The sequence below is a fragment of the Falco punctatus genome, assembly GCF_963210335.1.
Source record: "Falco punctatus genome assembly, chromosome: 12".
Lineage (NCBI taxonomy): Eukaryota > Metazoa > Chordata > Aves > Falconiformes > Falconidae > Falco > Falco punctatus.
Window position 1 is genome coordinate 4,693,695 of NC_137592.1, and position 21,973 is coordinate 4,715,667.

Sequence of the window (21,973 nt, forward strand, 5' to 3'; positions counted from 1 at the left end):
TTTCACAGCATCAGCCATGAGGGTTTGGTCCCAGGTGAAAGCAGAGAACAAGGACAGAGCAGAAAAATGGGGCAAGACAGAGAAATCAAATGCTTTCTTTTGGTCAGCTGCTATGGATTTCAGGATCTGAGCCTGGTATAGAGGAAGTACCATACTGATCCTTCATAAGGGAAATCCCCTCGACTCCTATCGATAAGCACATGCATGGAGTGGAGCCTCTGCTCCAATACCTGAATTTTCATGTCTTCTCATTGTAATCAGCTCTAGGAGAATAATGTCATATAAGATGTCAAAAACAAGAAGCAACACGTTAGAAGAGTGCCACTTGGAAATAAAGCCCTGCTTTTATTGGATAGCTGATCTGCTAAAAGCAGTTATTTGAAATATCTGCAGATCGTTGGGATCTGTGAATAATTGCTATCTGCACATCTCAAATTCTTTACAGTTTTGCTGTTACATAGCTGTGCATGTCTATAAATAGTAGAGCAATGTCGCTCACTGCATAATACAGTCTCTGTGTTTTTACAACTCATCATGAACTTCTATGTAATTTATTTTTTATTGAAGAATTCCAATTAATGGCTTCCTGGTGATTTTAAAGCCTCAAATTATCAGTCTCCGAAAACAAAGCAGAGAACATAATTATCATAAACCGAGAATTTTTCATTTTGAAGCTTATCTGTTTGTGCTAAGTATCTTGTCTGTAAGTAATTAGTGCCTTTATTTTTTTCAGTAAAAATAATGACCATTCTATGCTGCACATCCAAATTTTGTTAACTGCTAGATGTACTGTATACATTATATTTGAAAATGCACCACCTTGGACCAGCTTTAAAGTATTTCATCAAATGATAATGGCAACAACAAAATACATCTGTTTGTCAGAATAAATTATGTGGCATATTAAAAAAAGCTATTATATCTTTTTCTCTTCTAAGAGTAAAAGCCTTTCAAAAATATGCACTTCTTATTTATTACTATGGTGGCATAGGATGATGGTTAGCTGCTTTTAGGCTATTTATAATTCCCAACTGCTGATCAGAACTGATCAGCCAATCGTATATACTTACAGAACACCCTTTATGTGGATATCTCAGTACTTACTGAAACGTTTTTGCTAAGCACATGCAGGAGTGCAAAACCAAGTCTGGAAACAGCCAAAGGTAGGTAACTGGAGAACTCTACAGCACCCTCTCACAAGCACTCCTTGTAAGGGAGGAATTTAAACCCTCTATATGATACAGTGAAATCCTGCTCCCGACCAGTACCTGGGGAACCCGGGCGGAAGGGAAGCACATATATTTACAGTCACTAGTGCCAAGAGCAGATTTGTGCCACTGATGTTTTAACAGCACACAGAACTTTGCACAACTTTCCTGCATGATCTCCTTTAGATCCTCAGTGTCCAGCTGTGTTTGCAGGTAGGATGACTTTTCCTAACTTCAGGCAAATCAGTTTATGACCCAGAGCGTGAGGGCTTGTCCTGCCTGTTATTGTTTAATTGTTGCACACACACTCATTAGACTTGAGCGATTTCTGTACTGTACAGGCCACCCAGATAAGTCAAGAGTCTCCTACAGCAAAGGGCGACAAGGATGGAGGGTGACCTTGGTGCAGATCTCTGGTCTCACATTTGCTCTACACATCCAGAGCATCCTCTAAGCCACAGAAGAGAGTGGGGACCAAGCCCCAACAGAGAATGAGAATGCCATGTACCAGCCATACTCAATATTACCACAAGTCTAACGTTGCTTTATTTCCCTGTCTTGTACAGTAATGCCTTTTCTATTGTGGTTCGCATCAAGAAAAGAAATCACACAGTCAATAATCCAGTGGCAATGCATGTTGGATAAAGTGAGGAAGAACGAATTAGGAAGGCAACGAGGATGTTTCCCTACAACACATTTCTGGCGATCCGTGGATTCTCCCTGAGAGCAAGCTCATTTCCAGGTTGCCCCAGACTGTTAACCATATAACTCTACCAGGTGGAGACAGGCTGATCTCTACCAGACACTGCACCCTCTCCAGTGCCTGCAAACAAGAAGCAACTCCCTGCTTTCACTTTTATAAGGGATCCTGCTAACTGCAGTAGGAGCTTCTTAAAGAGGGTGAATTTTAAAATTAACCCAAGGTGAAATACTAACTCCATAATTTTAATAAACATGCCTTGAAAATCTTAAATCAAATTAGAGTAACTTCTCTTATCAGCTCCCCTCCAATCTCACTGGCCGGTTCCTTGCTCCATGACCCCCGTGCACCATCTGCACTTCTTACATCGGTTGGATGGTGAATATCCCTTTGACATCTGAAGCGGGTTTAAAGTCCCTTCCCAGCCTGACCACGGTGCAGATCAGGGCTGGTGATTGTCCAGCCCTAGCTCACATCTCCTGCGTCCTCGAACCAAGATCCCCTGTCTTCACTTCAGAGCTCTCTCTCATTTTGGCAGACATCCAGGCCAGCTGCTAAAATAAATCTTTTTTTCCCCTGTGAGCTCTGACGTTCTCCTACTGGTAAAAGGTAGCAATAGTGGTGGTGTTTCTTGGCTTTTATCCTAACTGTGCAATGCACCCCAAGCCACCTCGCCCCATGTCTCCTAACCACATAAGCAGGCTGCAGGATGAAGGAGAGAAGCGCAGCAGCTTGCCGTCCGCCTCGCAGTCTCTTTGCTTCTAGGCACTAAGTAAATGTCAGCTTTTTTGCTGTGTTACATACATTGTTAATTTTAAAAAGAAATCCAATATCATTGTTTTTCATGCTAGCTGAGGTGATTCTGAAATTTAATAAAAATAGTGGGTTTTTTCATTAATGGCAACCAGGGTTTAAGCTAGCACTAACTTTCTATAGCAGTAAGACAGGAGAACAGATAAAAGGAGGTCATACTCATCTTGTTACATTACAACTGTCTTCAGTCGCAACTTCAGCGGTAAAGAATTCAAATGCATTGCTATTGCTGTACCGAATTAATGTTAAAAAACCTGGCACAATGCACTGTATCCAAAGCACCTACAAAAATTTCAGGGAAAGGGACTCCCAAGTACCTAAAAACATTAGGTCCAATGATGTTTTCTAGAAGACAAAAATGCAAGGACAAGGAAATTAAGTTAAATACTTTTTCCTGGTCAGTGTTTCTGTTGCTCCAGATCTGTCAGGGGGGACGAATTAGGGATTTTTATTAAGGCAGGAACATGGTCAAAGCCTCCTACAGAGTCACCCTGCTTTGGTGGCAGCCCGTCCTAAATGGAACCCCTTCTCCAGTGGATACCCAACTGCATTACAGAGCCAAGCAGGGAGGTACATCACTCATGGAGAAATTACTACACCGTAATCTGTAGTATCTGTATACCTAAAGAGTAGATAGCAGCATGAACTTTGGCTCTCCAACTGCAGCTGTGGTCTGCCACCACCACATTAAGGATGAAAACTAAGGGGAAGAATGTGAAAAAAGTATTTTTCTTCCAGAGTATATTTTCTTTATGGCTGTTATTGGAGAAAAAATTCTACATTAAAACTCTGCTGTGTGGTATTTGTTCTTTTGACTTTGTTGTTGTAGAAGGGCTCCCCAGGTCTCACCCATATCCAAGGCCAAAGTAAGTAAGGTCTTTCCCCCCCCCTAACTCTTCCATTATAAATCAGCAGTTTATCATCTCTTCTCTAAAGGCTACTGTTGAGTGGCCACCTTACAACACATCTGCAGTCAGCAGAAAAATTGGGAAAGTCAGCCAGTGGCCATCCACACAGCACGTGGGACTCTGAGGAGTACCAGCAAGATGCTCATCCATCTGCCAGCCAGGTCATCCAGCAATCAAGCAATACTTTTCTTCTGCTTGTTTGTCAGTACATAACCGAGGAAGTGCAAAAAGCAAGAACAATATCTTCTCTCTCTACAATGATGTTAGCCCATCAACATCTGCAGTCCCTTTTATATGTAAAGGTACATATAACTGTTCCTGAGGTTGTACAGAAGGGCTGATATGAAAAGCAGAGAGCAGACAGCCCAACAAAGTGAACTCCCAAAGTGCCTGCCCAACTCCAATGTCACACATACTTTTATTTTGGCACCTGTACCTTTCCCATCAGCAAGACTTTAGTTTAACAAGAAAAAAATATGCCTTTCCCCCCTCCTCCCTCTTTTTCTTCCGAGTCTGGCTTCTTGATGTTCAAAAGCCAAAGACATCCCAGAATCCTCTTCCTCTGAGCAAGAATACAGACTGAAGTTTAGCCTCAGGTTTTGCCTCTGCCAGCACTGCACTCTGATATCAGGAAATATCAGAGATTACAGAGAAACCGAGAGCAGCAATTCTACAGGAAGACTGAAAAATATGAATGACTCTTTGCAGAACGGCCCTTTCTTTCTGCAGACTTGCATTTCTAAGTTAAATTTGTCACATATTTTTTCAACTTGTCACTGCAAGGAAGGAACTTATAGCAGCAAGAAATTCATTGGGTTTTCCCAAATATTCCCCAAATTAGTCATTGTTTCTCTCCCCAGGCATCATCGCCACAGTTCAGGGCAGAGCTTTCAGGCTGGCAGATGGCGCTTTGTGCTGGATTGCCCCAGCTGCAGCAGCAGAAATCACTGGAAACTTTGGAGCTGGAAATGGAAATTTGCAGTAATATGTGATAATGAGGAAGACGGCTCTTGTCTCCACTGCAGAAGCCTGACCTTTTAACAGAGCAAATGTCAGGGAGAAATACACAAATGTGTTTAGACCAAGATCAGTTGCTTCTCTGCGGGGGGGTGCTCATGCAGGCACAGGTACAGCAAGGGATTTGCAACCACTAACATGCGGAAGTGGCACAGCATTGCAGGTGACTCAGAGAAAGTAGCCTTGGAAATCATACTGCTATGTGTAAGGGGGCTGATCCTTACAACAGAACATGGGCCATGCATATCCCAGTTTCAGCACACCTGTGGTGCCACCTCACACCACGGGTTTACACAGAGCACATACTGCACTGTCTTTCCACTGGTCTAGTCTTCCTCCTCAGTCTGCTTCACCTGAAACACTTTCTCCTTTCCAGAGGTGCAAGAAAGGACTGACTTGCCAAATAGGTCTGAAGGAGCTGAGTCAAGCTGTGGACCAGAGACAAAAGCCAGAAGGGCAGCTGGCTTGGGTAGGGATGTAAATCCATTGCTTGGGATTCAAAGCCTAGCTTGTGGCCCATCACTTGCACTTCTGGAACATACACGTGTCTGCACATACTCTTCTCAAATGCTACTTTGGTTCCCCTGTCAATTAAGGAAAAGCTACCACTGTACGGATGAAGGAGCGGGGGGAGCAGGTCTCCTTCTTAGTCTTCCCACACTAAGACGGGGACATCTGACAGAATACCAACACAGATCAGAGCTATGTGATCCCAGCATCACATCCACCTCTCCTCCTCAGTCCAGGCAAATTTAACAGGACGCATTTCTCAAAATCCACATATTTCACCCAAACAAGTCCTTAAATCAAGTTAAATGCATTCACCTCTTTTCCTGAGGGAAGCTGCACCTACATAAAGGAGACCAACACAACTGGTCCCTTAGCACGGAGTCCATCAGGCCAGTATCTTCAAACAGTACAATCAATAACTTGCCATCACAAACTGGAGGACACCAGGCACATTTTGGCACTAGTTTTGCTTAATCTCTCACGCACAATTAAAAGGTAGGCTAGTGTGTCGGCTTTTAACTACGTAGGAGGATGCACATGGAGTCAGCACCTGTCAATTCATTTGAGCAATGCCACAGCAAGATAAGAACATATCTGCCCATTGCAAAAACGTGGGACCCTCGTGCCCAGAAACCTGCATGCTACACCAGAGCTCCTATGATTGCATTTCTTGCACCAAGGAGGAGAGCCAATAAAGCAGAGGCACACATAATTGGTCGTTAGCTCTTTGCTTTAGCCTCACAGCAGAGATGCTGCCCTTGGTAAGAGGCATGCAAGAGATCTGCAGAGAGTGCCCCAGACATGGTGTCAGCAAGCACACCGAGTAGTGGCGATGGCATGTGGGTTATACACCAAGGGGCTTGGCTGGTTCATCGGGGGCGCCAGAAGCAGCACCTTGTGGCTGCAAGGGAAAAGTCCAAGAAGTCAGAAAAGTATAGTTATAAATTGTTGTGCTTCCCGATTTAGTAATGGTGTTGGGGGGATAGGAGAAGGTAATAAGCAGAATTTTCTAGGAAGCACGCGGAAAATAAGGTACTAAGAAAAGTCACTGAAAATGTCAGGCAAGCCAACAGGGAAAGGTCCAAGGAGCAAGCAAAAGCACAGCATATACTTTTTCATCTATTCAATCTGACCCTGGGCCCAGTGCCACAATCTTTTTAAGGTTAGTGGTGGGAAAGCTGCCTTTTGAATGTTTGCAGAGGCCTATTAACATCCTGTGCTGAGGAACCTTAAACCCCAGGTAGTATTTCAGAGGAAATGGACAGCACAAAACACAGACTGAAAATTAACCACAGCAGACCCCAGGCCTAAATAAGTTCCACTAGCCCTTTCTGAAATCACTTAAAGGCTTTCCTTCCAGTTGGACTCCTGCCCAACCACTTTAATAGGTGCAGCGGGGGGGGAGGGGGGAAAGAGAAGAAAATAAAAGGGAAAAAGAAACCTATTTGGCTGTGTAATTTAAACATTTTTGCAAAATAATAATAAAGTTAAAAAACAGTTTAACAAAAAATTGCAACTATAGCAGGCTCGGGAGGGTAACTTGGTGAAATACTCTGTGGATGGCTGCAAACCTCTAATGGAAAGTTGTATAAGTGGCTGAGGCCAAAGTAGGCATTAATTACAATGAAAAATCAGTTTAGTACAGGCCACAACTAAATTGGAAGCTGGTCCTCTAGGTAAAACAAAGAAAGTGAACAGAAGCTTTAGATTTGATTACATGGCAATACAAGAAAAATGTGCTGTATGTTGTCTATTATTAAAACTGCTTTTGGGCCTTCTGTGTGTGCCTAAGGGATTTTAATAAAAAATTAGTAATAGCCCTGCTGCCCTGGCTCGCTGCGGCTTTTGGCGCATTTGCGGGTACAAGGCTAGTTCTGCAGTACAAATTAAGTCACTTTAGACAAGCAACCTTGAAAGCATTATGTGATAGCAAAGTTCAAGCGGCACACTTCTACTTTAAGAGGACACAGTCCCTTGCTGGAGGCCAGCTCTGGGTTTAGAAGCTGCAATACAATTTCATCAGGAAAGAAACCCTGCAACTGTTATATTTGTCTTTGATTATTCTTGGCAACACTAGAAATACATATCCAGGTTCATAAATACTATATAAGTGTATAAAATACTGCAAAAGAGCAAGTTAATGGCAAAAAGTCATCATTAACATAGAATTTTTAAAAAAACCAAATGCTAACTCTATAACCTTCTTTACACTGATATAATTATATTAATAATGGTGTCTTTATTGCTAATATCAGCACTTGGTCCTTGGTACAGCTGGATACAACTAAGCCATGAAAGTTCACCTGGATTAATCTAAAAATACAAAAAGCCCACCCCACCCCCCCAAGTTTATAAAGCTGACTTCTCTAATCCCTTTCCTAGAGATATTTATTTTAAGGTGAAATTAATTATGTTCTTTATATTCCAGTATATCCATACCTCAGTGGATCCAATTCTGCCATTAAGACCCTAGTTACAACTTCCTGTAAACTAAAGGCAAAATTTGCTATATGCAGAATTTTCTAAAGTCCAGGGAAATAAGGGCAAACAGAAAAAAGTATCGTAGGGCTACTGACGAGGAAACATCTAGGAGGAGACCACAAGCAACTTTGAGTCTCTTTGGTGGTGTGCTACTGCTATCAGCACTACCTGAGAGGTTGTTACAGCTCCTGAATGGGTGAATATTTGGACATTTTTAGGTCACAGACATTGGTCATGCCCCAAACCCCAGCCTAGATAGGAGCGTAGAGTTTATCTCTACTCCTGTATTGGCAAAGTTTGCTACTTAACTATGAGTTGCATCAGGTTTCTGGGATCTGTCCTAAAGTCTCCTCCTGGATTAATTCCACCCCCACCCCCACACACCCCACCCCCACCCATGTTTGCTGCTCTTTTTCCTTGCAAAACACAATATGGAGAAAGCATCCAACTCTTTCTAAAGTTACCAAGCAAGAAGAGGGCAGGGGGGGACAAGAGAAGATCTGCTGCTGGTTTAACTGCACAAATTTTAAACTCATCTAATCATTTTTCAAATCTGACTCACAATTGAGTACGTGAGGTTGACAATTTGGCAACTCTTATCGTAAACCAAATGGCTTGGTGAGCTGCTCCTGAGGCCAATGATGCTAACAGGTGTGTGTAGGCTTAGGCTGCTGCTGCCCATCAATGTGACATGGACAACAATGTCCCCAAGTGCTGTGACAAGGAAAAGAGGCTCCTCTCTGCAGCATGACCTAGATGTGACCCAGAAGAGTGCTGGAAAGAAAACAACTTTGGCTTTCAGCTCCTTGTCACACAGATGAGTTGGGCTTCAAAAATCTGTTTATCCCAGTCACATGTGGCTGCATGCACAGATTCACGTCACTGTGTGCCAAGCAGTCCCAATTCGTACTGATACTTTTCTTCTTTCTAGTGGTGCACTGTGTGATTTAGTGTCAGGCAAGGCTGTCACAAGAAAGGACTATCCCAGTTTACTGTTTCAATGACCAGCAGAGTTGTTTTATACCACATAACTCATGCAGACCCCTGATTACTTAAAACAAACAAAAAAAACTTCTGACATGAACACTGGCCTCAAAGTAGGTTTTTTTTCTAAAAAAAATAGGCATTACAAAGAGAAACCCCATTGAAAACCTGTAAATCTTTCAGAGGAGAGAGCTGAGGGTGGGTGGCTTATCCCCATTATGCACAGACTGTTCCTGCTGCAGCCTGTGCCTCCTCTCGTTGAGAGGATGAGGATGGGCAAAAGGGATTTCCTTGGGAAAACTTGACAGAACTCAGTGCAGCCAAGGCAGCCTCATGCACCTGAGTGCTGAGGTTGCACAGCAGCAAGCAAGGAGGCTGGGAAAGCCAAGCCACCATGCCTAACACTTCCCACCAGCTCTGCCAGACTGACTGCAAAGCCTTTTAATCCATTGCAAGTGATGGGCTCACTTGGAGATGGTTTGCAGTGGCAGCAGCCAGCACCAGACACCGGCCCAACAAATAAACCGCTGGCAGGAAAGGAACCAGGGTACACCTGCCAATGGGCATCGGAGGTAAATAGCCTTATGTAGCTGGAGTATTAAAAAAAAAAAATCCCCAAACCTAAAGAGTCTCTTTACATATAACATATATATCTACATACATACACAGACACTTTGCAATACACATGAGTTTGAAATGTGTTAGTGTGTCAATGCTTGCAGACATCCCTGGAAGGTATATACATGCCCCTTCTCTTTCTTTCCAAACCTGTTCACTTTTCCTAATGAAAAGCCACAGCCTTTGAGGCCGCCTGGCACCACATCTGCTCAGCGAGTGCAGAAGTGGTCTCCAGAATCAAGTCTCTTTCTCTGGTATCTCTTATGCTAAGATCTGTGAAAAAACAACATCGGGGAAAAAAAGAATAAGGGAAAATAAAACTTTTGTCTGTGGGCTCAAAAAAGCCCTCTTTATGCCAGATTCATCTACATTAAATTGGTCACGACCTTCCAGGTGTCTTTAAGGTTGAAGTGTTTGCTGGACCATTTAAAGCTCCTCTCACAGGCTCCTGCAACCCTCCTGACATGGAGAGCCGGGCTTTTAAGAGTGTAGCCACCTTGTCAATGCTCAGAGGTCACTAATAGCCTGCCTTGGGCCTTCCAGCGGGTCGCATTCGGCTTGCTAGCCCAACACAAAGGAAAAGGAGAGGAAAGATGGGGAGGGGGGATAATTATCATTCTTCCTCTCCCCCCCCCCCCCCCCTCTCCAGGCTGAGAGTTATGCTCCATGTCACTGTGTTAATGCGCTTGCATCCAGGGAGACACATAATGCTCCTCTCAGCCCTGTTTATTAGTGAGATCCATTTGCGAAAGGCCCTTCTTTTGTACCACAATATGAATGTGCTTTGATGGCAAATAATTACGCTAGTCCTTTTGACATGAGGATCCACAGGCTGCCCTAGTTAAGCCAGTAATTAGCCTGTCCTCCTTTTTTTTTATTATTATTGAGAAACTACAAATTATCCTCATATGAGCACTGGCCATTCCTTTTTTCTCTTTTCTATTCTGCCTCTCTCTCTCTCCCTCTCTCCCTCTCCCTTGTATCTCTCAGCACTTTGGATAAGGGGAATGCAGCTGCACTAGAGCAAGATAAAGCTCCGCCATCAAGATGATGAACAATTTGGATGAAGAGGCTTCGAGATGAACACAAAAGCTGAAGAAGTACGGCTGATGCAGCCCCGGACAGCTGAAGAATGCTGCAGTCTGCAGATGAATAGCCCTCATTTGTGAATATACAGATTTTCCATGATGAATAAAAACTGAGTGTAGGTCACAATAAATAAACTTTTTTTTCCCCCTTCTTCTTAAATAATAATTCAGGTTCCCGGCACCAAACAGCTGTAAATTGAAGGTTGTGCTTAGTTTTCTCAACTCTCAAAGGGGATAATTAAGCTAAGCTCATATTGTTTGATATATTAGTGTAATGATGAGCTACTATATTCTGGCTTGTTTCGAGTTATTTTAGGGGTTTTTTCCATTATCTTTTTTCTTAAATTACATTTCAAATACATTTTAAATGTAGAAACAGCATTTTGAAACACAGTTGCCCTGTGTTTGGGTCTATCTGAAATGTATTCATATAACAGTTAATTAAAGATGCAACATCCCCTTTTTTGGAGAAAAGCGTGGAGGTAAAAAATATTGACATTATTCAACTAGTCCTGATATAGTCTCACTCAACTGCCAAACCTTTACCCTTGTTGGTGCAGGATAATTAGACAGGGCTGTATTCTTTCTCAATACAGGCAGTCATTAACCTTCTGAAACTTCAGGACTGATATTTCTTGGCAATCATAAAACCACTTCAGTCCCCATTATTTTTTCATAATTTCTTTCAAATATCAACCAAAGGCAAATTTAATTCCTGAATTTCTGGGTTTACCTGTAAACTGGGCTTTACAGTCATAGACTGGCCGATGTCTTTTTTATTTTTCTTTTTTTTTTAGGATAGCTGACCAGATCCTGAGGTCTCCAAGAAGTTTAAAGTATCTCTAAGTTGAAGAGCCTTCTTGGGAAAGAGAGTAAAAGCAAAGGAAGCCCATGAACCTGAGTGCAGGTAGAAAGCAATGGTCCCAAACATGCTCATAAAAGTATGATACAGTATTTTAACAACACATCTGCTGAGGTGGATGAAACATGGTCTTATCTACTTCCAACTGCTTCAGACTGACACTGATCACTTAAATTGGCTGTGAGGTGAGGTTTTAGGTGAAGATACCGGAGAAGGAGTTAGAAGTCCTCTCAAGAAGTCCTCCCGGCATGTGGGGCACTGCTACCTACACCTCCCACTGCACACTGTTGACCAACTACCTGATAACGTTCCCAAAGCACCAAGAGGAAGAGAAGCCCGTGCAGTCCCCACAAATACGCTTACACTTCTGGGGACAAAAAGGTAGAACACACACACCCCTCCACCCCCCCTTTTTAGTTTTCCGATTGATTAGGTTTCAACCTGAAATGCTCATCCCCACTAGGACACATTAAAAGCTTTTGATATCTTGTTTGTTCCCAGGCTACAGCCACACATGAAGCCTTTTCCCCATGTTTTCAACCCACAAAAAGTCAAATAACCTCCCATCTAAAGATTCTAAGTTTAAGCTCTGTGCTATGGAGTATATTACAGAAGATGGAAATAAGGCAGCAACACAGTGATCTGTCTTTGAATTTTAGCACTGAGTATAAAGTTCTGCTAACCTAAGTCAAACAGACTCTTCCTTTTGCCCACATTTTGAGAATTAAGTCCCACAGCACACTATTTGTTTGTTTTCTGAGGCTATGGCACAGCTTCATGACATGGTGAGAAGAGACAGTTCAAATATTTCAGAAAAAAATAAGATTATCCTACATCTTGGCCTGTTTCTGGAACCAATGTGAAGCCACATGTTTTATACAGTTCAAAAATGTGTGCAAATTGTCCTTTTCATCTCTAGTTTGGGATCAAAGGGAGAATAGTCCCTGTGATATTTACAGCATGACTAGAAAGAAATTCCAGAAAACTTTCACCAAAACGTGTTCCTATGAGGTTTCCCCATTGTCTTACACAGCCAAGATGTTTGCATGGTGTCGGTGAACATTTGGGTGCTGTACAGCGCCAGTGCCAAACCTTTTCAGCTCTCCCAGCCCCAGTGGAGATGCATCATCCTAATTTCCCCATGAGGACTATGAATCCCACTGTCACTCGCTTAGCCTGTTGTCAGTGCAAGGAGGCAGCTCAAACGCAGAGGATTTCAGTGGGTTCAGGATCACATCCCCCATCTTCATTACAAGCTCAGCGTGGTTTGCTGTAAAGCTCTGCCTCTAGTGCACTGCCCTTGTGCTCATCACATCAAACAGCAATGAGATGTTGCCATGGATGAGGTGGGCGCCAACTTCTCCCTCCTAGGAAAACGCTTCCCCACAATACACTATCCACAACTGTGTTAGGAAGAGCAATTAATCAGAAATTGCAAGGAAAAAAAAGGCAAGGAAAAAAAATCCCCCACCTGGGAGAAATTTCCCACTGGTGGTTTACTCCTAGAAAGCACTCCAACAATCCTGATCCAAAGGCCATTAGAGACTGTGAGCCTTTCCACTAGCTTCAAGGGAGTTTCAACCAGGTCACTACAAAACTCAGTGAAAAATAAACCACAGGGCTTTACAATGCTGTGTATCAGAGAAAAGCAGGGAACTGCGTGCCATCCCTAAGGATCCCTAAGGATCACAGTTCCCAGGGCCCTGCGGGTTTCTTCACAGTGGCACTACTCGTGGTCAAACAGGCTTGGATTATTGTCTAGAGCTCATCCAGCACTTAAACCGATGATGGATTTCCATTCATGCTTGTGGTAACGGCTGAACATTTATTAACTCTTTTCTCACTCATTATCTCCCTCCTTAAAAGGACGCTCACAGCAAAACCAGGATCAATAGATAGGAAAACAGATTTTTCATTTGACAGCTGTGTAAAAAACACACTTTTAATTTCTATGTAGTCCTGTATAGACACTCTACCAATTGAAGAATTATTTATTTTTTTTAACAGCCATGAAATTATTATTCATATTGCTGTTAGGACCCCAAATACCTCATGAGATGTGCTGTGCTAGGGCCTGTACATGTCTGTAATACAGCAGAGGGAAAAGACAGCTCCTGCTCTAAAGAGGTTGCAATTTTAGTGTGCTATAAGAGACAAAGAAGTGCAGACAAAGCATCCAGGAGACAGGAAGGGTTGAGGACAAAGTAAAGGTGAAAAAGAAAAAAACAAACCAAAACCAAACCCTGTTGTGCTGTAATAAGTTCATTCTCAGTTTATTCTATTATAGGATTTCAATATTTTTCAGATTATGCAATCTGATTTAATAATCAGTCGTTCAATAAAACTGTTGTTCTTCCTTGTCTCTCCCCAAAGAGTTGATGGAGGCAAAAGGCACTTGTGCCCTAGTGGGAAGAGCCTCTCTCACATTCAAAAGTTAAGACTCACCCAAGGGATCATCAATCAGTAACTCACTTTAAAATTCTCTTTAAAATGTTTTACTAGCTCACTTTACTTGGCATTTTTATCACTATTTATATCTCTAAAACAGTGATATAATTAGTAAAGCTATTAATGTTTCTTATGTTTAGTCTTACAAAAGCTACAAATATCTATAAATCTGGCTTATAGCAAAATAAATAATGACAATAATTCTGTCAAGCATCAATATAATTTGCTGGACACCATTGTGTAAACCAAGCAAATATCTGAACCATTAATGAGCTTAATCTGTGCCATTTAACCGCCCCTTCAGTAAATTGTTCTGCAGGCCAGAAAGCAGCGTTCAGGTTAGTTACTTTACAGACTTCCCCCATCTGCCAGCATTTGCTTTCCTATAAAAGCACCTGGCCTGATTTTACCCAATTCTGCCTTACACTCTTCTACGACTTGAGTCAAAAACCCTCATCAAATGTATGGGAAAGGGTTGGGGTTTTTTTCCATGCTTGTGAAACTTTGAATTTTCAGAGATGCTGATGTTCTGCATGGAACCAGATTCTTTAGGAGAAAAGCCAAAATGAAACAAAATAAAAACCCCACCACTAGAGAAAACTCCTCTTTCCTTTTTTTAGACTTGCAATAGTCACTTTTTAGTGGTGAGGGCATTCACTTAGGACACGATAAAGTCAGCTGTAAGTCTCTGCTCTGCATAGTTCAAACCAGTAACCGGAATCTTGGTCCTAGCATCTTCGCCTTAGGGTTAGGCTCTCTCATTCAAGCCAAAAATTTATGCCTCAGGCAGGAGAAACTTTTCATCTCTAAAACATCAAACCAGGATGTTGCAGTCTCCTGCTTTTTGTCATATTGTCTGTTCCTGATACAGGGATTTTTTGTGAAAACTCCTGGACAGCTCAAGCCCTCAAGACTTTGAACCATGCCACGGGCCACCCTTTATTCTGCTAACAGTTGATTTTCTTTAAAACTGAGTGGTTTTCCACATACGCAGAAAAAAAACAAACCCAAAACCAAACCAACAAATAAACCCAACAGAAAGCATAGACCACACTTTGGCAAAATAATGCAAGCTGCTGTTCTCCACTGCTTCTTACCCCATGGAAAGATTTCCCCCCTCTTCAATAAGGTACACAGATATGACCCAAACTTCCAGAGACTGAGTTGGGCTGACCTTCAGCAGCCCAGGGGAAAACCATAAATGCCAATCTAAATACAAAAACAGCATCTGCAGCATTACCATTTTCAATAAGAAAATAAATGTCTACACTCACAAACCCTGAGTAATAGGCCTTTTAAGTAAAAGTATTAGAAGAATATATCAGCTATAAGATATAATACTGGCAACTACTACCACAGGATGGGCATTTTTAACTTTCACTCTAAAATGACTAGACGATAAGAGAGTACAATATATATTTTGAATTCAGGGTGAGATCTTTTTAATATAAGTGTTTTATGATGTAGTCATACATCATTTCTAACTGAAATGGTAAACAAAACACAATCCTTTTCTGAAACATAGATAATGATGGATTTTTGTTATTCTATTTTATTCCAAAAGATAATTTTTCAACCCAAACTTTTATTTTATTGATGGCATAAGAAGGTCCTAGTACATCTTATTTCATATCTGAGACAGTTTCTTGAAAATTGTGAACTAAAAATCAAGTGTCATTACAAAGAAAGAATTTTTGGATACATGATAATCTATTGGTATAGTCCCACATGATGGGATTAAAGGAGATTAAAAGGACCAGGTATGTTTTGTTGATTGCTTTGGCACTTGAAAACCCCTCTGATCTCAGAGCAGGAGTTTTGTGGGGATTATTATAATAATAATGGGGATCTTGGAAGATGGGAGGTGGATAAGCAGAAGGGAACTAAATCCAATAATGTTTGTACTGTCACAAAGCCAGGAGGGTTTGGGATATGATTTAATCCTATGGAGCAAACCTACCCAAACCTACTCCGAAACAAGATACAGACAAATAAATATATGCAGTAAAATAGAAGCATATCTGTAAAGTGAAATCCCTTGGCCTTCCCCAGGCAAAATATTTTTTCCCTCAACTCCAAAACTCACCAACAATTTGGCTGCGTGTGCTGAGCTGGAATTCCAACAAATTGCTGCCTCCTCCCCTTTACAGCCTCGGCAAAACATGACATCCAAGGAATCGCCTCTACTTTCTGTATCTTTCGTTGTTTGCTTGCATGCGTACTACCAAAGCAGACTGTATCAGTACCTATAAGGAATAAAAATATTTTAAGTGCTGACTACTGCAAAAATATGAAACACCTTTTTTAGTACTTGGTTCAAACAGAGGGATAAAGCGGGGAGAAAAATGGCAATTCCCACCACTCCAGTGTCGACAATGGCTGTTCACTGCATCACTGCCTTTCCAAGTACCTTACTGTATTTACCACTGGAAAATTCCTCCTGTAGCCTCTTGTCCCAGAGAGTCCCAGGCTTGGCTTTCTATACCATCATGACAACCGCATCCATTTTCTTTGATTAATTTACTAGCTTAAAGCCTCCACTTCTTATTGCCACCAGCGAGTTCTGTCAGGCTAAGCCTGTCTCAGAGGCTACTGATCATCACATCACTCGTTGCAGGTTGAGGGGGGAGGAGGTGACTCTGCCGTACACTACACCCCTCCGTTGTCACACTTCTAGCTGCTATACCACATGCCTGTTGAAGATGTTTTACATTCACGAGTTCTGCCCAGCATTTGACATACTATTAAAAAAAAAATAAAATTAAACAGTAGATGTTAAAGTACGGGTGTGAGATTGCACTAATTTTATCACTTCTATTGTGTTTCAAGAAAATCTAAATTAAAACCTCAACTTGTAACACATGCTCTAATTCAGTCTTTTCATGAAGTCAGTGGAGCAATGCTGAGTTATAACAACTGGTTATCTGGCCCATGGCAGACACATCTGCAGCAGAGGCCTGGGGTCTGCTTTTATAGCAGTTTAATAATAAAGATAATAAAAAAAACCCTAAACCCAACCCTTAAAATAAATTTTTTAAAAACAGGCCTATAGTTGTTCTTGTTTTGAGTTCTTAGACTAACTACTTTGTCTGTATACCTCCTGAAGCTTTTGGCTGTGGTGCATAATCAGAACAAAAGCTCAGAAGAAGCCAGCAGTCCTGGTTACAATTAGTCAGGACTATTTTAACTACCTGTTGGGTTGTTATAGATTTAAGAAGGACTGGCTGGTAAGAAGAGGGGTCTGGGAAAAACATCTCTGCTGAGTTAGGGAGACTTTTGAATTTTTTTATTTTTTAATTTTTTTTAAAGTTCAGCACCATGGTTTAGAAAGGCTGTTTAAGAAGAAAAAGTGAGATATACTCCTTCCCTCTGTTTTGCATGCTCTTTTATGACCCTTAGCTCTCCAAGGCAGTCCATGTTCTTTATTTACACACAGTGGCCAGTACAACAGCATCCTGTCCCTGGCTGGCCTTGGAGCTCAGCTGGAACAGAAATAAAAACAATCTGAAGAACAAGCGAATCACAGACATCAGTGTGAACTTTCCCTAAATCCTGGATGAAAAACCCCATGAAATCCACAAAAGAAAGTCTGAATGCATTAACAAAATAAAAAATAAAAAATTAAACAGTTACGTGAGACAGGCTCCAGTTAAAATAAAAGACAGCAGAGACCAAACTGTAAGACTCTAGGTTTTGAATGAGCTTTCATTATTCATTGACCCAGGTTTTTCCTTTATGTTATACGGAAAAGCAAAAGATTAAACTGATGCCAATGGAAGAGGAGATTGGAGGGTGGGTGCTGTGGACAAGCTGGCCCCACGGAGGTGGTGAAAAGGTGCTTTGACTGTGCTTGGGAAAAGACTGCAGCACACTCAGAACTTCGCAGCACAAGGGTACAGCGACTCAGCTAATTGGGGAAGATAAAAGGCAGGGTTTTATGAGACAGACACTGTCATTATCAGAAATGAAGGATAAAAACTCGAGCAGCTACATCTCATTTTACCACTGGGAAGTCTCAGAAGGAAAAAAGAATTATCGAAGTTTTTGATAGTTCCATTTAACCATAAGAAAACTATGTTAATGTAACCTCAAATGTTTGACTAAAACCTATGAAATCAAGGCAATTCAGCATTCGGGCCTCAGCTTGTTCCCTAACCCACCCACAGTTTCCAGACCATGAGAAACACAAATGCTGCCTGCTTGGGGACAGTGTCATTTATACAGGGAGGCCGTCCTGCAGACTCTTGTAACCCCACCAGCGACAGGCAGTACAGCCCCACACCTCTAGGAAAAAAATACCCTTTAGAGCTGCACATAAAATGGTCTTAAGTTTTCTATGCTTTTTCTTTTTTTGCTTTGTTTCTTGTAATGAAAATATAAAATCAATATGCAGTTTCACCATAAAACAATCTAACACGAAACTTCTCCCTCTAAAGCACAGCCATGGCTGAGTTAAAGCAGCGATGCCAGAGCACCCCAGACCAAAGCTCTCTGAACTTCTCAATTCCCCAAATTAAAACAGAAGCTGGATTGAGTTCTTAAAACAAAAATAATAATAAAAAAAAACCCACAAATAACAAACAAAAAATAAATAAAAAAACCCACACACACCTACAAAAATTCTCTCTGTCCCTTAAACTTGCCAGGCTACACTCCAGCCTGCACAGGCAGCAAGAAGCAGGCACTTTAATGGCCAAGTTTAAAACGTCCTGAAAGTCTGGGTTTCTAATGAAAATACTGACAGACCCTTAACCATACAGCAGCATGAGCAGGCGCCACCATAATAACCATTTAAGCCCTCTTTTCTCAGAAAGCCTTAGCCCAGCAGCACTGGAGGAGTAAACAGGGCTGGTAACTTAATGACCTTTGAGCATTAGCAGATGGCCTTTTTACGAGCACAGATTAGCAGAACATGGGAGTTTTTAATGGCCACTAACAGGTGCCAAGGCTGCTTTTTCCCTCTCTACCTACCCATAGCCAGTAAAGCACCATCCACTTCAAATGGCATCTCTGCTTCCACCCAGCCTTTTATTTCTGTTTACACCCCAGCACCTTCAATGGCAATGGCCTGCACCAACCTGACGACACTGTAGGTTACCAAAAACAAACAAGAGCACTTCACCTTTAGATAATGGCATCATCAGATGGGTCACTGTCACCGAGGTCACACCTGAGGCATGGCTGCTAGTTCAAAGGTGACAAGCAAAATGGTTACCCCCTTCTTTCTGGTACAAGGGAACGTAGGAAACCCCAACAGCAGGTTTCAAAGCTGTTTGAAAGCCGGAGGGAGCCAAAGCCAAGCCAAGATAGAGCTTTCCCCTCTTTTATTTATAACTTCACTGTGTTCACCTGTGACAACCTTCCTGACCCCTTCCGAGCCCACCTCTCTCACCAGGCCCTTTCTAGCACGCCTTTCCCTGGCTCTGCCCCGTTAAAGACACCCTGATATATTTATCAGCTGGGGCAGCAGCAAGTGCTTAGTCCACGTCTTGGCCAATATTCCCTCACCCAGCCATAACTTGGCCCAGGAACAACTCAGAAGCACACCAGCACTCAGGGAAATTACCAAATTGGCTCCTCTGCATTTATCTCTGTGGGTGGGTAGAGAAAAACCCTTGCAATTAATCTCAGATGCTGCCTGATTAGACACAGCTCAGGGGTTATGAGACTTTTGGAGCTGCTCGAGCCTGCTCCAAAGCTGCAGCCACAGTGAGCAGGCCGAGATAGAGGGCTGCCCCACCCTGGGTTTGGGGGGTCACACGTGTGTGTGCCAGTAGGCACTCGGTGGGAGACTTGAGTATTTAGGGGGAAAAAACAGCAAGAGCATAGCTGAGGAGCAGATTACGATGCCCTCAGGAGCCATCATGACATTACCGCTCAGGAAAACACGCCTGCCCAGCCCTGCCCAGCCCAGCCCTGCCCTGCCCTGCCCGTTGTGCAGCCACTCTCTGAGGCGCTGCCAGGCCTGCCCGCCCTGGGCCCCGCTCCCCCAGCCGCCCCCCTCCCCTGCCCTGCTGCCCCCCCCGGCTGCCTGCCTTCTCCCCGCTGCGCCTCCGCTCTGTCTGCCTCCCGCTCTCAGCCTCCACTCTCCTGAGAGAGGCAGTACATCAATATCTTATTTTTCAACAGACAGAAATAACATGGTACAAACTCCAGATGAAACCATAAAAGAGTCTGTTAGTAACCTGAGGTTGTGGTGCCAATCTTACAGTTTTCAGGTTTGAGTCCCTTATTAGAGGGAAGATATTATGGCTGGAATTTGAGGCAAAACACTAGGGAAAGATATTGGAAAACTCAGACAAAAACCCTTGATAAAACAATTAAAATTTGCCACACAGAGGAATTAATCGTGTCCAGAACAGTTCCTGGAAAGCAGCACTGCGAGACACTTCATACAAAGTACTACAAGAAAACGGTCCCAAGTCAGGGAGGCACAAAGCAGCAAAGGCTGGAGTCTGCAGAAAATGGCACATTAAAATGGCCCGCTGTGTGGGAAACGATACAGGGGAGGGGATGTGCTGCAGTGGGGCACGGGGAAAGCCAGATGCCAGCAGCAGCAGCGCCAGCTCCAGGGTCCTCCTGGCACCAAGCACTGCTGCTGTGGTCAGTGTTTCCCTCTCAGCCAGGAGAGGAAAAAGAGGGTTAGTAGCCGCCCATCCAGCAACGGTGCACAAGCCAGCATGGGGCCAACCCCAGTGGTATTAGGAAAAGAAAAGCCAGGAGCAATAAGGAAATTAAAATGCTAAATCTCTAAAGGTGGCACTATGGACTTCTAGCGAGTGCATGCAGGACACTCATCAGAGGGGCAGGAGAAGAAATGCCAAAAATGTGGGAAGCTTTGAGAAGTGGGGAAGCTTCCAGCAGAGCAGGACTGAAGGAGTTGATGCAGCCCCTCATCCTTACATACAGGTGTTTAGATACAGGTATAAAAAGAGAACATTTCGCATTACCTACAGATAGATGTGTTTGGCTAACGCCAAATGTGTTCCTGTGCTATATGTGTCTACTGGGTCCCTTTCATTCACACTCAGGACTCCCTTTGGGGTCTCTCTCCTGCAATGCTGTTTGGATTGTGCAGCATTTCATGGGAAAATGCAATTTCTTGACAGCGTAGAGGTCCAGGGTCTGCACAGGTACTGGCTGAACCTGAAGAAAAGAAGGATAAAAGTATAATCAGAGCATCAAGAAACTTTGAGAAGAGTGTATTGCTGTGGAAAAGTTAAATGAAACATTAATTTAAAGTAGTAAGAGAAAGATGTATAAAAAGTCCTGATAGCCTGGTGACACCAAGCTTCAGAAGAAACAGGAGTAATTTAAACAGATGCTGGACCTGACAGGAAGCACTGATGTCTGTGGATGCTCCTAAAGAGAGGATGAAGTCCCTCTCTTGAAACTATATTGTCAAAACAGGGACCCACAGCCTACAACCAATGAGACCAGCTCAGCCAGGGTGCCCAGGAAGGGTGCATGGGGTAGCACCCTGCTCAGCCCCACATTCACACAGCCCTGCAGAGGCAGCACCTTGAAATGTGTTACAATGGAGGGCTGAGCATTTCATCAGTTTCCACCAGGAAAAAGGAGAAGGTCCTCAGATGTGGGTGTTCTTTCTAGGAATGCCAGGCCAAAGAAGGACTGTGGTGAGGCAGCCAACTCTGTGGACAAGATACAATCAGAACTTATTAATTCACCGCTGTGGGTGCTGGTGGTGCCTCCAGGGAGACCACACAGCAGCACAGAGCACCCAGAAGACTAATTGAACAATGTTAATTATTAGGTGGTTTAAGATATATTTGAATTTCTTTATTGTGCTCATGTTGTTTGTTGCAGTTATTTTTGGCTGAAGAAGTGGTAACTTGCAGGAACTTTGAAAAGAGCTGTTTGTAAAGGACTGTTGTGTCACTCACGGCTGGGCTGACACGTGGCTAAGCCACCTCGGTCTGCCCCCCAAGCCCCTCCAGTGCCTGCCAGCATCAGATAGAAACCTGCCCCTGGTACATTTTCTTGCAAAAGGACATCACAAAATAAACAAGACCTGTGTCTCAATTGATAGGAGATAGATTTCTGCTAGAATCTACAATATTTGAAAAATAATTTGTTTTGTTAATGAAAGCTTGCACCAGGATCGCAACCCTCTCAAATACCAGAATCTAACCATGGACTTAGAGGTCTCGATTTTAGCTGGCCCAAGACTTTATGAGCTGGAAATCTGCTCAGAAACATCACCTTCGTAAATGTGGATCGATTTATGTTTCTGTACCCAGACCTGGTTAATGTTGTGGGTTTGCGTACAGGAGCTGAGAACAAGGCGTGATTTAGTATAATGGTATAACCAGTAT

At 42.8% G+C, this 21,973-nt stretch overlaps 1 protein-coding gene across 6 annotated transcripts in view; it reads right to left on the reverse strand.

Annotated features, from left to right (window-relative positions):
• Nucleotides 1-21,973, reverse strand: part of LOC308071871 (uncharacterized protein) — a 358,228-nt gene that overhangs the window by 154,767 nt on the left and 181,488 nt on the right. For all 6 annotated transcript variants that reach the window (XR_013931346.1, XR_013931347.1, XM_080407936.1 and 3 more), the window contains 2 exons: nucleotides 20,588-20,783; nucleotides 15,724-15,883 (listed from right to left, as the gene is read on the reverse strand). The gene's annotated coding sequence lies outside the window, so the exon portion shown is untranslated. The remainder of the gene's footprint in view (nucleotides 1-15,723; nucleotides 15,884-20,587; nucleotides 20,784-21,973) is intronic.